The 11,540-nt window shown below is 45.3% G+C and overlaps 1 long non-coding RNA gene across 1 annotated transcript in view; it reads left to right on the top strand.

Moving 5' to 3' along the window:
- Window positions 1–1,825: 1,825 nt before the first annotated feature.
- The window catches only part of LOC144753320 (uncharacterized), a 33,373-nt gene continuing 23,658 nt past the window's right edge, over window positions 1,826–11,540 (top strand). Inside the window, exon 1 of the long non-coding RNA XR_013594293.1 lies at window positions 1,826–2,089. This is a non-coding gene — a long non-coding RNA (uncharacterized LOC144753320). The remainder of the gene's footprint in view (window positions 2,090–11,540) is intronic.

Below are 11,540 nucleotides of genomic sequence, written 5' to 3'. Positions count from 1 at the left end.
TTTACAGAATATTTACCTACATAGCATTTACCGATTTGTAAATACCGAATCAGTAAAATTCGGTATTTACGAATCGGTAAATACCATTTACCTACATCTAGCCCCAAATGTGTTATTATCCATTTCTAGATTCTCGGTCCCACACTAGAATGAGGGTTAGTCCAGCTCCTGACAGCAGTAACTTTCCAACTATTTCTGGGTGCGGAGGGGTTCGTCCGGAGTTTATGACTGCCTTTAAATATAGAGTTATGGTTGTTGATTTACAGAGCAAAGCACACCTTGTAACAACCATTTCTCATCCCATGTGGGAAATTTACCACTGTGGATTTCTTTGCACTTGTGGTAGGACAATTTGCCACAGTAAGACCCTTTATGACTGCTAGGAATCCATTGTGAATTTATGACAGGAGTGGACTGGGCATTTTTGGCCATAAACATACATTTACAACAGAAAATACCTTTGTGATAATGGCAAAGTGTTTGGCACCACGTTTAAAATATTTGTCTTGGTGAGCGAACCAACACCAACCCGCTAGGGAGGCTTAGCTCACAACAACACAGGTCTGGTGTTAGTGGTGTTACTCCTCAATCATCTCAAATTCAGCAGTCACACCTGGTTTCAGTCCATACCTTGATTAACTTTTCAAAACTGTATACACGTAAAATGAGACTAAGGTAGGTTTTTAGGAGGAAGCTCTTATTTTGTTCCAGTGGTTGCACGTGGACATATTTTTCATCGTTACACTTTGATTCAGAACACAAAAAAAGAAATGGAGAAAATGGAGAAAAGTGGAAGAAGATAAAAATAGGAAAACAGCTGCAAAGTAGGTAGTAAAAACAACCTACAAACGTTAGCGAAAGCAAGCAGATGTAGAGGGTGGCAGAAGAAAGAAGTTTGAGTTGGTATGGAGACTGGACAGCCTTGCTACTTGGTAATGCCTGCATGTGAATTGCTGGTGTGGCAGGCTCCTAAGAACATTATGTGCCCTGTTAAGAGAACAACAAGCAGTACTAAAAAAATTACAATTTGCTCCAAATGTGCAGTCTAGGTTTGGAACATTAGAGTAGGACAGGGCTAAAGCCATACGTATCCCTTGGCCCTTCGCCCCCAATGTGGTTTCCAAGGCACAGCCAGGACGAGCATCCCAGGCCCTGCCCCAATCTCTCTCTAATGCCCTTGTTGACACCAAACACTGGTAAACAGGACATGAAATCTGCTTTTCTGTATGAACTAAATGGAGAACAAATAAAGATGCTATTTCACATGTGTCTCATGTACTCTTCTGTCTTAGAACTCAACTCCCCACTCCACACCCTCGAAAATCACGGCTATTTTATTTTGCTATTGGCGGCAATAAACCCCTCTGACCCCTAAAATCTCTAAAATCAATCTGCTTTTGTAAGATCAGGGGGACCAGCGATATTATTGTAAAATAAGGTACACTGTCTTGCGATCTGCTTGACTTTGCACTTTTTTTAGAAACACCTCTTCACCGACATAGTGGTTTCACATGCTGCCTATATTTATTGGACCGTTTACCCAATTCGCTTGTGAAAGAGTTAAATATCCAGACCTCCCACCTGCTTGCATAGCCCGATCCATACCGGTGCAGAGGAACCCAGTGGCCCGAGAACCAAGGAGGACCCCCGGAGGTGCGGGGAAGCGGGACCGCTAACACAGGAGCACTCGCGGAGGAGGGAGACTACAGCTCCCATCACCCCTAGCGTGCAGGTCGCGCTGTAAGCGAAGAGCTGACCTGTGGCATGGTGTATCCAGACCTCTCACCTGCTTGCATAGCCCTATCCATACCGGTGCAGAGGTCCCCGGTGGCCAGAGAACCGAGGAGGACCCCCAGAGGTGCGGGGAAGCGGGGCCGCCAACACAGGAGCACTCCTGGAGAAGGGAGATTACAGCTCCCATCACTCCTAGCGTGCAGGTCGTGCTGAAAAATGAAGCGTTGACTTGCGGCGCGGGACGCGCACACAGACGCACCCGGGCAGCGCACGGCCAAGGACAGGTCCGTCCATGCCCGTCGCAGCCCAGAAGAGCCTGGGCTGGGCCCTCCTCTGACGTTCAAGGACACTTGAGGTACTGTATTTTTCGCCCTGTATCTTATTTGTCATCATTATTACCATTGGGTCCACGCTATTGATATTACCCTCCGGCACCACAGACTGTACCAAGGTCCATCAACAGGATGAGCAAACGAGAGGGCCTGACTTCCCAGGTGGGCGGAAGTATCGCGGGGACACTTGACTCTTTTTTAACTAGGGCAACATCAGTTCTGGCGCATCAGATTGAACTGACAGAACACCGCCTATCATTGGAGACTTTTCACCATAAAAGATCTTCCTTAGGGGAATGTTGTCCTACAGCACCCTTTATGAACCTTTGTTAATTGAAACAGCCAAGGAAACAGACCCATCTATGAGACCTATACCCCATGAGCCGGTATTGATTGGCTCCTCACAAAGAGCTTCCACTAGGGCGGCGGCCATGAAAATACTACCAGGTAATCGTGGTAAAGAGAAAGAAGGTTTGGGGCCCACAGAGAACGAAATCAGTAAAAGCCCCAGGATCAAAAAAAAATAAGTTGGAGGTAATAATAGAACCAGCACAGTGTGACCCAATTGGCATGGAAGCATCTAGCCCTGTCCCATGTCCTCTGATGAATGAGGCTATGTGGCAGAGATTAGAAACACTGGTTTCCACTATGCTTAACCCCATCTCGTTAAGATTAAGTCAGATAGAGGAAAAACTAACTGGTTTTGAATCCCAGGCTAAAGACAATCTTGTGCATTAGAGGCATTACTAACAAAGATAGGCCCAAGGGTGGCCCCAAAGCCTCAAATACACCAGGAGAGACCCAGACCAGATCCAACTATAATGGCTCCAAAGACGTTTCCTGCTTCCTCCAATATGGTCCATCATCCAAACAATAACTTTGAAGGAGCAACTCCCAAAGTAATAGTAGATTTACCTAGAAACCCAGTTTATAGTAACCTAAGGTATCCCACCTCCAATAATTTAAATGAAATGAGGGATAAAACAAATCAAGAAATGGCTAACTCTGATATAGCATTTAAAGGTCAAGAAAGAATCCGGATAGGAAGGGGCAGTCATGATGACTCTCAGAGGAAAGTAAGATCAGTCTTGGGTATTCCAATGAATGGAGCCCAGTCTTTACATCTCCCCCCCAGCAGCTGCCCCACTGGTTCTGGTGTTGTGTAATGTACCACCATTGCGGGAGGGACAAGCAGAATCCAAACCCCTAGTAATGTCTAAAGCTCTCCATTGGCTAACCCCAAATCTGAATACGGTGGGGGCTACAAGCAGGAATATCTCAAGTCAAATGATCATGGCCATAATAGAATTATTGTGGGTGGGACCACCGAGGAAACAAATGCCGGTTTTAAGTTTTAAAAGTGAATTTGTTGTTGTTTTTTCCTGGCACAATTAGGTAATGCTTCCCTTAGAGATGCATATAATACCGTCCTATAATTGGGTTTCTTTTATAGACGTCCCGTGCCATTGATAACGGAGGGCTACCCACAGGAGAGATAGACAGACAGGAGGACCATCTCGGGGTAACGCTGGGCTATCTGATTGGAGGCTCAAGAACAGATTTGCGGCTCTGTCCGACCTTGAAGCTTGCGACTGACTACTGCAAGCGCAAACAAGCCCTCAAGTGAACTGTGAAAGGCAACCCACCCTGACTATGGCTATTAGGGAGAATGCACAGTCATCCTTAATACACCAGGAGGCCCAAAATACGGTATTAAAAATAGCTTCATGGAATGTTGCTGGTGTTCCCCCCCAAATTGAGCAACATTAATTGATTAAAGACATGGCAAGAGCATGAAACAGTATGTTTTCAGGAAACATGGGCTATGTAGCTAGTGTTTATAAATGGATATTGCTCTTTTCAGACCCAAGCAAATCCTTCCACCTTGGGGAGCGCTAAGGGGGGTATTCTGACCCTAATTCGGAACGACCAACCTGTAAAAGTAAAGATGAATGCCCAATCAAATTTAAACTTTCACATACTGACGCTGGAGGTAAAACAGGAAGGGACATGGTTACTAATACATTTTTATAATAACAGATTTGGTTCAAATATGCACTAAATTATGGGGGAAGCTGATGAAGCAATTGCCAATATTGTGCGTAACATTAAGAATGTGAGCGTAAATGTCATATGATCAGGCGATTTTAACATACACCCTTGTAATTATAACATATTGCCTATCTGAGGATATGGGGGGAAACCCAATACACCCTTTAATACACAGTGAGCATGGCAACGGCTTAAACAAGTTAATAGCCTCCCTAAATATGGAAATAAATGGTGACCCAGACCCCGGAACAGATATTTTGCAGAGAACTTTTAAACGAAATGGGGAGGAGTCAACGATTGACTACATACTTTTAACACTCCCCCTCAGCGTAAGGGTGGTCAAGGTAGAAAATTCCTTTACGACATTTAGTGACCATGCTATATTATCAATGGAGCTGAAGGTACCAACACGGGAGACACAAAAGTATAGCAATGTTGATACACCAATTGTGGCAAGGAAAAATGAGGTTCAGTCGAAATGGCCACATATAGATAAAATTAGGTTGATTCCAGAAATCATACACAATATACAAGATAATATACAATTGTGTTTAGACCCAGAAGCTGATGCAGGGGAAGTTGTGCTAGCTTTCAATCACATCTTAGGAAATATAAAATCGGCCCTTACAAGAACAAAAGCGGCAAATAAAGCAAAAGGCATTCAGCTGGTTTAATTCACTATGCACAAAAGCGAGGAAGGCTCTGCTGTATGCCCTAAAAGTCAAGCCTAGAAGCCCGGAACATATAAAAACACTGCGGGCCACATATAAATTGGCACAGAAAAACAGAGAAAAAGCAATTAGGGAGGACTTATGGGCTGACATTGATAAGGCAGCTATTTCGGGAAACAGCTGTGATTTCTGGAAGCTGGTAAATGCACCATATTTTAATAATTCTAGTGACCCAACAATAGACACAAATGTCAATGAGGAGGCATGGGTCTGCCACTTTGAGAAAATCTTTGCCCTAAATCCTGATACCCCATCCGACAATGTGTCAGCGGAGGAAATGTGCCATGTGCCTTTAGCCTTTTCTCTCACCAAAGTTAAAGTAGGGCTGAATTCATGCAGCATGGGAAAGGCCCCAGGACCGGATGGTATCCCAATTGATTTGTTTCAAGATAACCCAGATCTATGGATACTCCTCCTGATGAACCTCCTGAATAGTATAGTTTTGGTAGCCCCCCCCTTCATGGTATTCAGGGGTCATTGTACCCATTTACAAAAAAGGAGACAGGGACAACCCAAAAAATTATAGACCGATTTCCCTGCTGGATACAACATCAAAGCTCATGGGCAGCCTTTTCCTTTCTAGGTTAGAGGGATGGGCTAAGGATAACAACATCTTAATCAAGGCTAGTATGGGTTCCACCAGGGAAGGGGTACTGTGGGTCAGTGCCTGAATTTAGCACTGACCACAGAAAAGAACACTAGAATGAAGGATGGGAAAATATATATGGCATTCATGGAGCTGAGCACCGCGGGAAACATCCTTTACAACGCAACTTTTACCACGCAGTGCCTTTACGACGCAACTTTTACAACGCAAACCGTTACAACGCATTGCGCTGGGGGGTGCTCTAGGATAGGGAATAGGTTTAATGTACTATCCAACACCTTCTCTACTATCCACGGGGACTGGAGTTGGAATAGTAAATTAAACAATTCACTATCCAGTGCCCCAAAGCACTATGCGTTGTAAAGGCATGCGTTGTAAAAACCGCGTTGTAAAGGCATGCGATGTAAAAGCATGCATTGTAATGTCATACATCCGAGCACCGCGTTTGACTGTGTGGTCCATGATAAGCTATGGAACATAATGGAGATGATGGGGGTCGGCCAAGCTATACTAAATTTAATCAGACAATCGTATTTAAACGCGACGGCATCAGTCCACTATACCAAAAATGGAGATTGTACGCATTCTTTTAGAATCTCCAGAGAAGTAAGGCAGCGCTGCGTATTGGCTCCATTTCTCTTCTCTATTTACACAAATGAGTTGAGGAAGTACTTACATTGGCCACTCGGGATGTCCCTCTCTTTGAAACCCAAAAGCTACCAATATTGGCCTATGCCGATGACGCGGTGCTAATCGCTATAACAGGGCTCGGCTGATAACCGCATATGTCTCCTTCATGGATTCACTACAAAATGATGGGGAACCAAACCAAGTCTTTTGTAATAGTAGCCGGGGCAACAAAAAGAGAAAAAATGCTTTACTTCCACGCGGATGCGGAAAGAATCGAGGTGGTGGACTCTTTCCCCTATTTGGGGATTCTTTTTGATAAAGACCTGTCATGGGCAAAATTAATGGAAGGAAGGAAGATGGTGCTGGAGAGGGGCATTACTGCTGTAAAATCTTTCACTAGAAAACTGGGCGCCAAACCCTTATTACCGATAAAAAATATTTATCAGGCAAGAGTAAAATCAGCAGCGACTTATGGTGCCAGGGTCTGGGATGTGGTAACGCCAACTCTACTACAAACCACTGAGAATAATTTTTTTCAATCTGTAGTGGGTCTTCCTCCCTCCTTTACAAACTGCATCCTACACACGGAATTGGGCTTGCCCTATATTTAAGATTATATACAACTAGCCCCACTCCTTTGGCATTCAATTTGGCAGAGAGATGCAGTGCCACTCACTCAATTAATAATAAAAAGTATCTTAACCATGGCTAAGTGGAAGAGGTCTAATGTGGCTTAGCTATGTGGAGTCAGTATTAAGGGAGATTGGTCTCCCCGAACCTTTTAAAGATCCACTGGCCTGGAAGAAGGTCTCTAAACAAAAGGTCACCAATATGTTCATACTGATGTCTGAGTACAAGTGTAAGGAACATTATAAAGAGAAACATTCTGTCCGTACATACCACCGTAACCTACCATTAATAGAGGGGGGGTTCTCTTATCTAGTGAATGTAAATAGGTCACAACACAGATTTATATTACTGAGGTTTTGTACTAATCTGATCCCCCTCATGTTAGGCTGTCCGGAAAAAACATATAATCATTCTGATTTAATTGTGTGCCCATGCGATAATTTATCACTTCAAACTGAATTGCACATAGTCTTATTCTGCAGGTTATACGATAATGAAAGGAATAAACACCTCAAACCAATTTTAAAGATTTTAATCAGTGCCGGGCAACACTACATTTAAAAAAATATTTATCTGACCCTTTGGTTTGCTATTCGGGAACACCATTCTTATGGGCCTGCATGAGGAGGAGAAAGGGGAATTTGCGTAGACCAGTGAGATTGTTAAATAATAATACAGAGACTTAGTATATGAAAAGGATTTTTAACAATTTTAATGTATTAATGTCTTTATTCTAGAATCATCGCTGAAATATTTGTTACCTTAAAAAAAAATGTGTATAATTTTATGATGATGTATTTATCTGTGCTTTTATGATAATTTTTAACTTGATCGAATAATGAATGAAATTGAATTGAGTTAAATCTGTTATTGCTAAATGGGAGCCTGTGTGAGAGATCTAGCCAGAGGTTTAAATGTGTAACCACAAAAAGAGGGTTTAAATCCCATTTTCTGCACTTGGCCAAACTGTGTGATCTTCGTGCATATCTTTTTACTTCTCAGCGCCTCAATTTTCCAGAGAGACTAATTTGAGAGACCTGCGAAATGTATATAAAGCAGCCACTGCATTCGCTGGTTTGTGCTTTGTAAAAATAAAAGCCATCATCAAAAAGTGGGAATCTGCACCCCAGATGGACTCGAACCAACAGTCCCTGGTTTAGGAGGCCAGTGCCTTTTCCATTAAGTCACTGGGGTCAGTGGCGTCACTGGGGTTGGTGTCACCCGGTGCGGGTAACTCATGGTGTCACCCCCTCACAACTTACCGCATGGACCACCTCTGTCGGAAATGTACGGTGCTAGGTACTGTCTTACTCCCTCTAGCTCCCTCTCTCTGTCTAGCTCCCTCTCTCTGTCTTACTCCCTCTAGCTCCCTCTGTCTCCCTCTCTCTCGGTCTTACTCCCTCTAGCTCCCTCTCTCTCTCTGCCTTACTCCCTCTCTCTCTGTCTTACTCCCTCTAGCTCCCTCTCTCTGTCTTGCTCCCTCTAGCTCCCTCTCTCCCTCTCTTACTCCTTCTAGCTCCCTCTCTCTCTGTCTTACTCCCTCTTGCTCCCTCTCTCTCTGTCTTACTCCCTCTAGCTCCCTCTCTCTGTCTTACTCTCTCTAGCTCCCACTCTCTCTCTTACTCCCTCTAGCTCCCTCTCTCTCTCTTACTCCCTCTAGCTCCCTCTCTCTGTCTTGCTCCCTCTAGCTCCCTCTCTCTGTCTTACTCCCTCTAGCTTCCTCTATCTCTCTCTTACTCCCTCTAGCTCCCTCTCTCTCTCTTACTCCCTCTAGCTCCCTCTCTCTCTGTCTTGCTCCCTCCAGCTCCCTCTCTCTATCTTACTCCCTCTAGCTTCCTCTATCTCTGTCTTACTCCCTCTAGCCCCCTCTCTCTTACTCCCTCTAGCTCCCTCTCTCTCTCTTACTCCCTCTAGCCCCCTCTCTTTCTGTCTTGCTCCCTCTAGCTCTTTCTGTCTTACTCCCTCTAGCTCCCTCTCACTCTGTCTTGCTCCCTCTAGCTCCCTCTCTCTCTTACTCCCTCTAGCTCCCTCTCTCTGTCAAGAGCCCTCTAGCTCACTCTCTCTCTGTCTTACTCCCTCTCTCTGTCTAGCTCCCTCTCTCTCTGTCTTGCTCCCTCTAGCTCCCTCTGTCTCCCTCTCTCTGTCTTACTCCCTCTAGCTCCCTCTCTCTCTGTCTTACTCCCTCTAGCTCCATCTCTCTGTCTAGCTCCCCCTAGCTCCCTCTCTCTCTCTTACTCCCTCTAGCTCCCTCTCCCTCTGTCTTTCTCCCTCTCTCTCTATCTTAATCCCTCTAGCTCCCTCTCTCTGTCTAGCTCCCTCTCTCCCTGTCTTACTCCCTCTATCTCCCTCTCTGTCTTACTCCCTCTAGCTCCCTCTTTCTCTGTCTTACTCCCTATAGCTCCCTCTCTCTCTGTCTTGCTCCCTCTCTCTCTGTCTTACTCCCTCTAGCTCCCTCTCTCTTACTCCCTCTAGCTCCCTCTGTCTTGCTCCCTCTAGCTCCCTCTCTATCTGTCTTGCTCCGCCTAGCTCCCTCTCTCTCTGTCTTACTCCCTCTAGCTCCCTCTAGCTCCCTCTCTCTCCGGCTTGGTCCCTCTAGCTCCCTCTCTCTCTCTTACTCCCTCTAGCTCCCTCTCTCTGTCTAGCTCCCTCTCTCTCGGTTTTACTCCCTCTAGCTCCCTCTCTCTCTGTCTTACTCCCTCTAGCTCCCTCTCTCTCTGTCGTACTCCCTCTAGCTCCACTCTCTGTCTTGCTCCCTCTCTCTCTCTTACTCCCTCTAGCTCCCTCTCTCTCTGTCTAACTCCCTTTAGCTCCCTCTCTCTCTTTCTTGCTCCCTCTAGCTCCCTCTGACTCCCTCTCTCTCTGTCTTACTCCCTCTAGCTTCCTCTCTCTGTCTAGCTCCCTCTAGCTCCCTCTCTCTCTGTCTTACTCCCTCTAGCTCTCTCTCTCTTATTCCCTCTAGCTCCCTCTCTCTGTCTTGCTCCCTCTAGCTCCCTCTCTCTCTATCGTACTCCCTCTAGCTCCCTCTCTCTGTCTAGCTCCCTCTCTCTCTCTCTGTCTTACTCCCTCTAGCTCCCTCTCTCTCTGTCTTTCTCACTCTAGCTCCCTCTCTTTCTGTGTTTCTCACTCTAACTCTCTCTCTCTCTCTGTCTTTTTACTCCCTCTAGCTCCCTCTCTCTCGCACATTAAACGGGGGGGGGGCAGGACCCCCCCCTTTTACACTCTCTGCCGCTTTCATGTGGTTTCTCTTTTAAAGCTTTTCAAAATGCAAAAAGAAATCTGTGTACAAGGCACCAGCGAGTTTGTAGACGTGAGAATTTTACGATATAAAACAGCTAAAGTAAAAGCTAATTTCCAAGCGGTTAAAACCCCCCCCTATCCGCCCCCCCCCCTCTTTAGCACCGTGTCTTTTTCCATATAAATGGCGGGGGGGCCTCATTATTACACTTTTCAAACTTTAACTAATGAGAACATTTTAATTCGAATACTGTCCCGGAAGTCATATAGCCCACCTGTTAACTACACTCTATTAAAGTATTTCTTAGAGTGTTTCCTCATCGTGCCGTATCTTTCCTTCCATTTGTCTTGCACTCTCTTTTGCTGTTGGTTTCCTGTCCTCTCCTTCACTGTCATCCCCTCCTTCTCATTCTGTTGGCACTTCCCTCTCGTTCCCGTCACTTCTCTCAAACTCACGGACAGATTAATCGATCTCTGTGCATCCTTCTTTCAGTTCTCTTTAGCTAACTATACCCATACTAACCAAAAGGGTCTGCTTCTGTGGAAACTGCCTTTTCCTGACTCTACTTGCTAAGTATCAAAATAGTTGACACTAGTTAGATACTTCTCATTAAAGTTGCATTTGTCCTAGTCAATCTCTTGCTCTTTCTTCCCACAGCTGCCTTCAATGCCCAATTTGTCCCTCATTTTCTTCATCCTCACTCACTCCACTATTGCCTTTTTCAGTTAAGTTCGCCCTCAGCCTGGGTTTCTCCTTTTTATTCTTCAATCTCTCTCAAATACATGTGCACAGTATGGCCAGTCGGTGTTGGCTGCAGGGGCCTGTCTCTTCTCATTGTGGGAGAGGTGACCCACAGCAATCTACATATCCGATTATTAAGACACTCCCAAACAACCTGGCAGAACTGTGGAAGTGCAACCTACGGACTCAGGCTGAGAGGCCCCACAGCGACCTGTGCTGAGTACCTACTAAGCATGCTGAAAAATGTAGACTGGAAGTTGCGGCCACCGTTTTTAGTACAAGATCAGAGAAAGGATCGTACCATGAACTTCAAAGAAGCAAAAAAATGACTAATGGCTGTGTGTGGGACAGCCTCTGATTTAAAATCATCAAGCACATATAAATATTTGGGCCTCAAATTCTCCGTCCCATTCTGGATGCTGAGGGCAGCCCCTCCACCTCTCTGTTTCTATGGCAGGCCTCAGACCTAAAATGTATTCTGCTGATTAAACATATTGGGCTTGGATCTGCGCCCCTGAACTGAACGCTATATTCCAAATACTGTGAGCACCCAGCACTGAAAGCCCCATTTGTAGGGCAAGTGTTAATGACGCTGCTAGAAGTTGTATCAAAGGGAGAGGCCCCAGCGGCCAGGGAGGAACACCGGACCTGGAATGCTTTGTAACCCAAGAGCCACAAATGGAGACTGAGCGGCATTATTAATCTCCCCAAAACAGTTTGTACTGATGGTTAGCATATTTTCACAAGTAGAAATGCAGTTTTAAAGCTAATAGTACCTTGTGAGGCAGTACTGTTGTGAGGAAACCACACTTTGTTGTACAGCTCGGCCCTCCCACCCCTGAGCCGAT

Source organism: Lissotriton helveticus, chromosome 5_1, assembly GCF_964261635.1.
Source record: "Lissotriton helveticus chromosome 5_1, aLisHel1.1, whole genome shotgun sequence".
NCBI classification, from domain to species: domain Eukaryota; kingdom Metazoa; phylum Chordata; class Amphibia; order Caudata; family Salamandridae; genus Lissotriton; species Lissotriton helveticus.
This window is presented reverse-complemented; position numbering and strand designations above follow the sequence as displayed.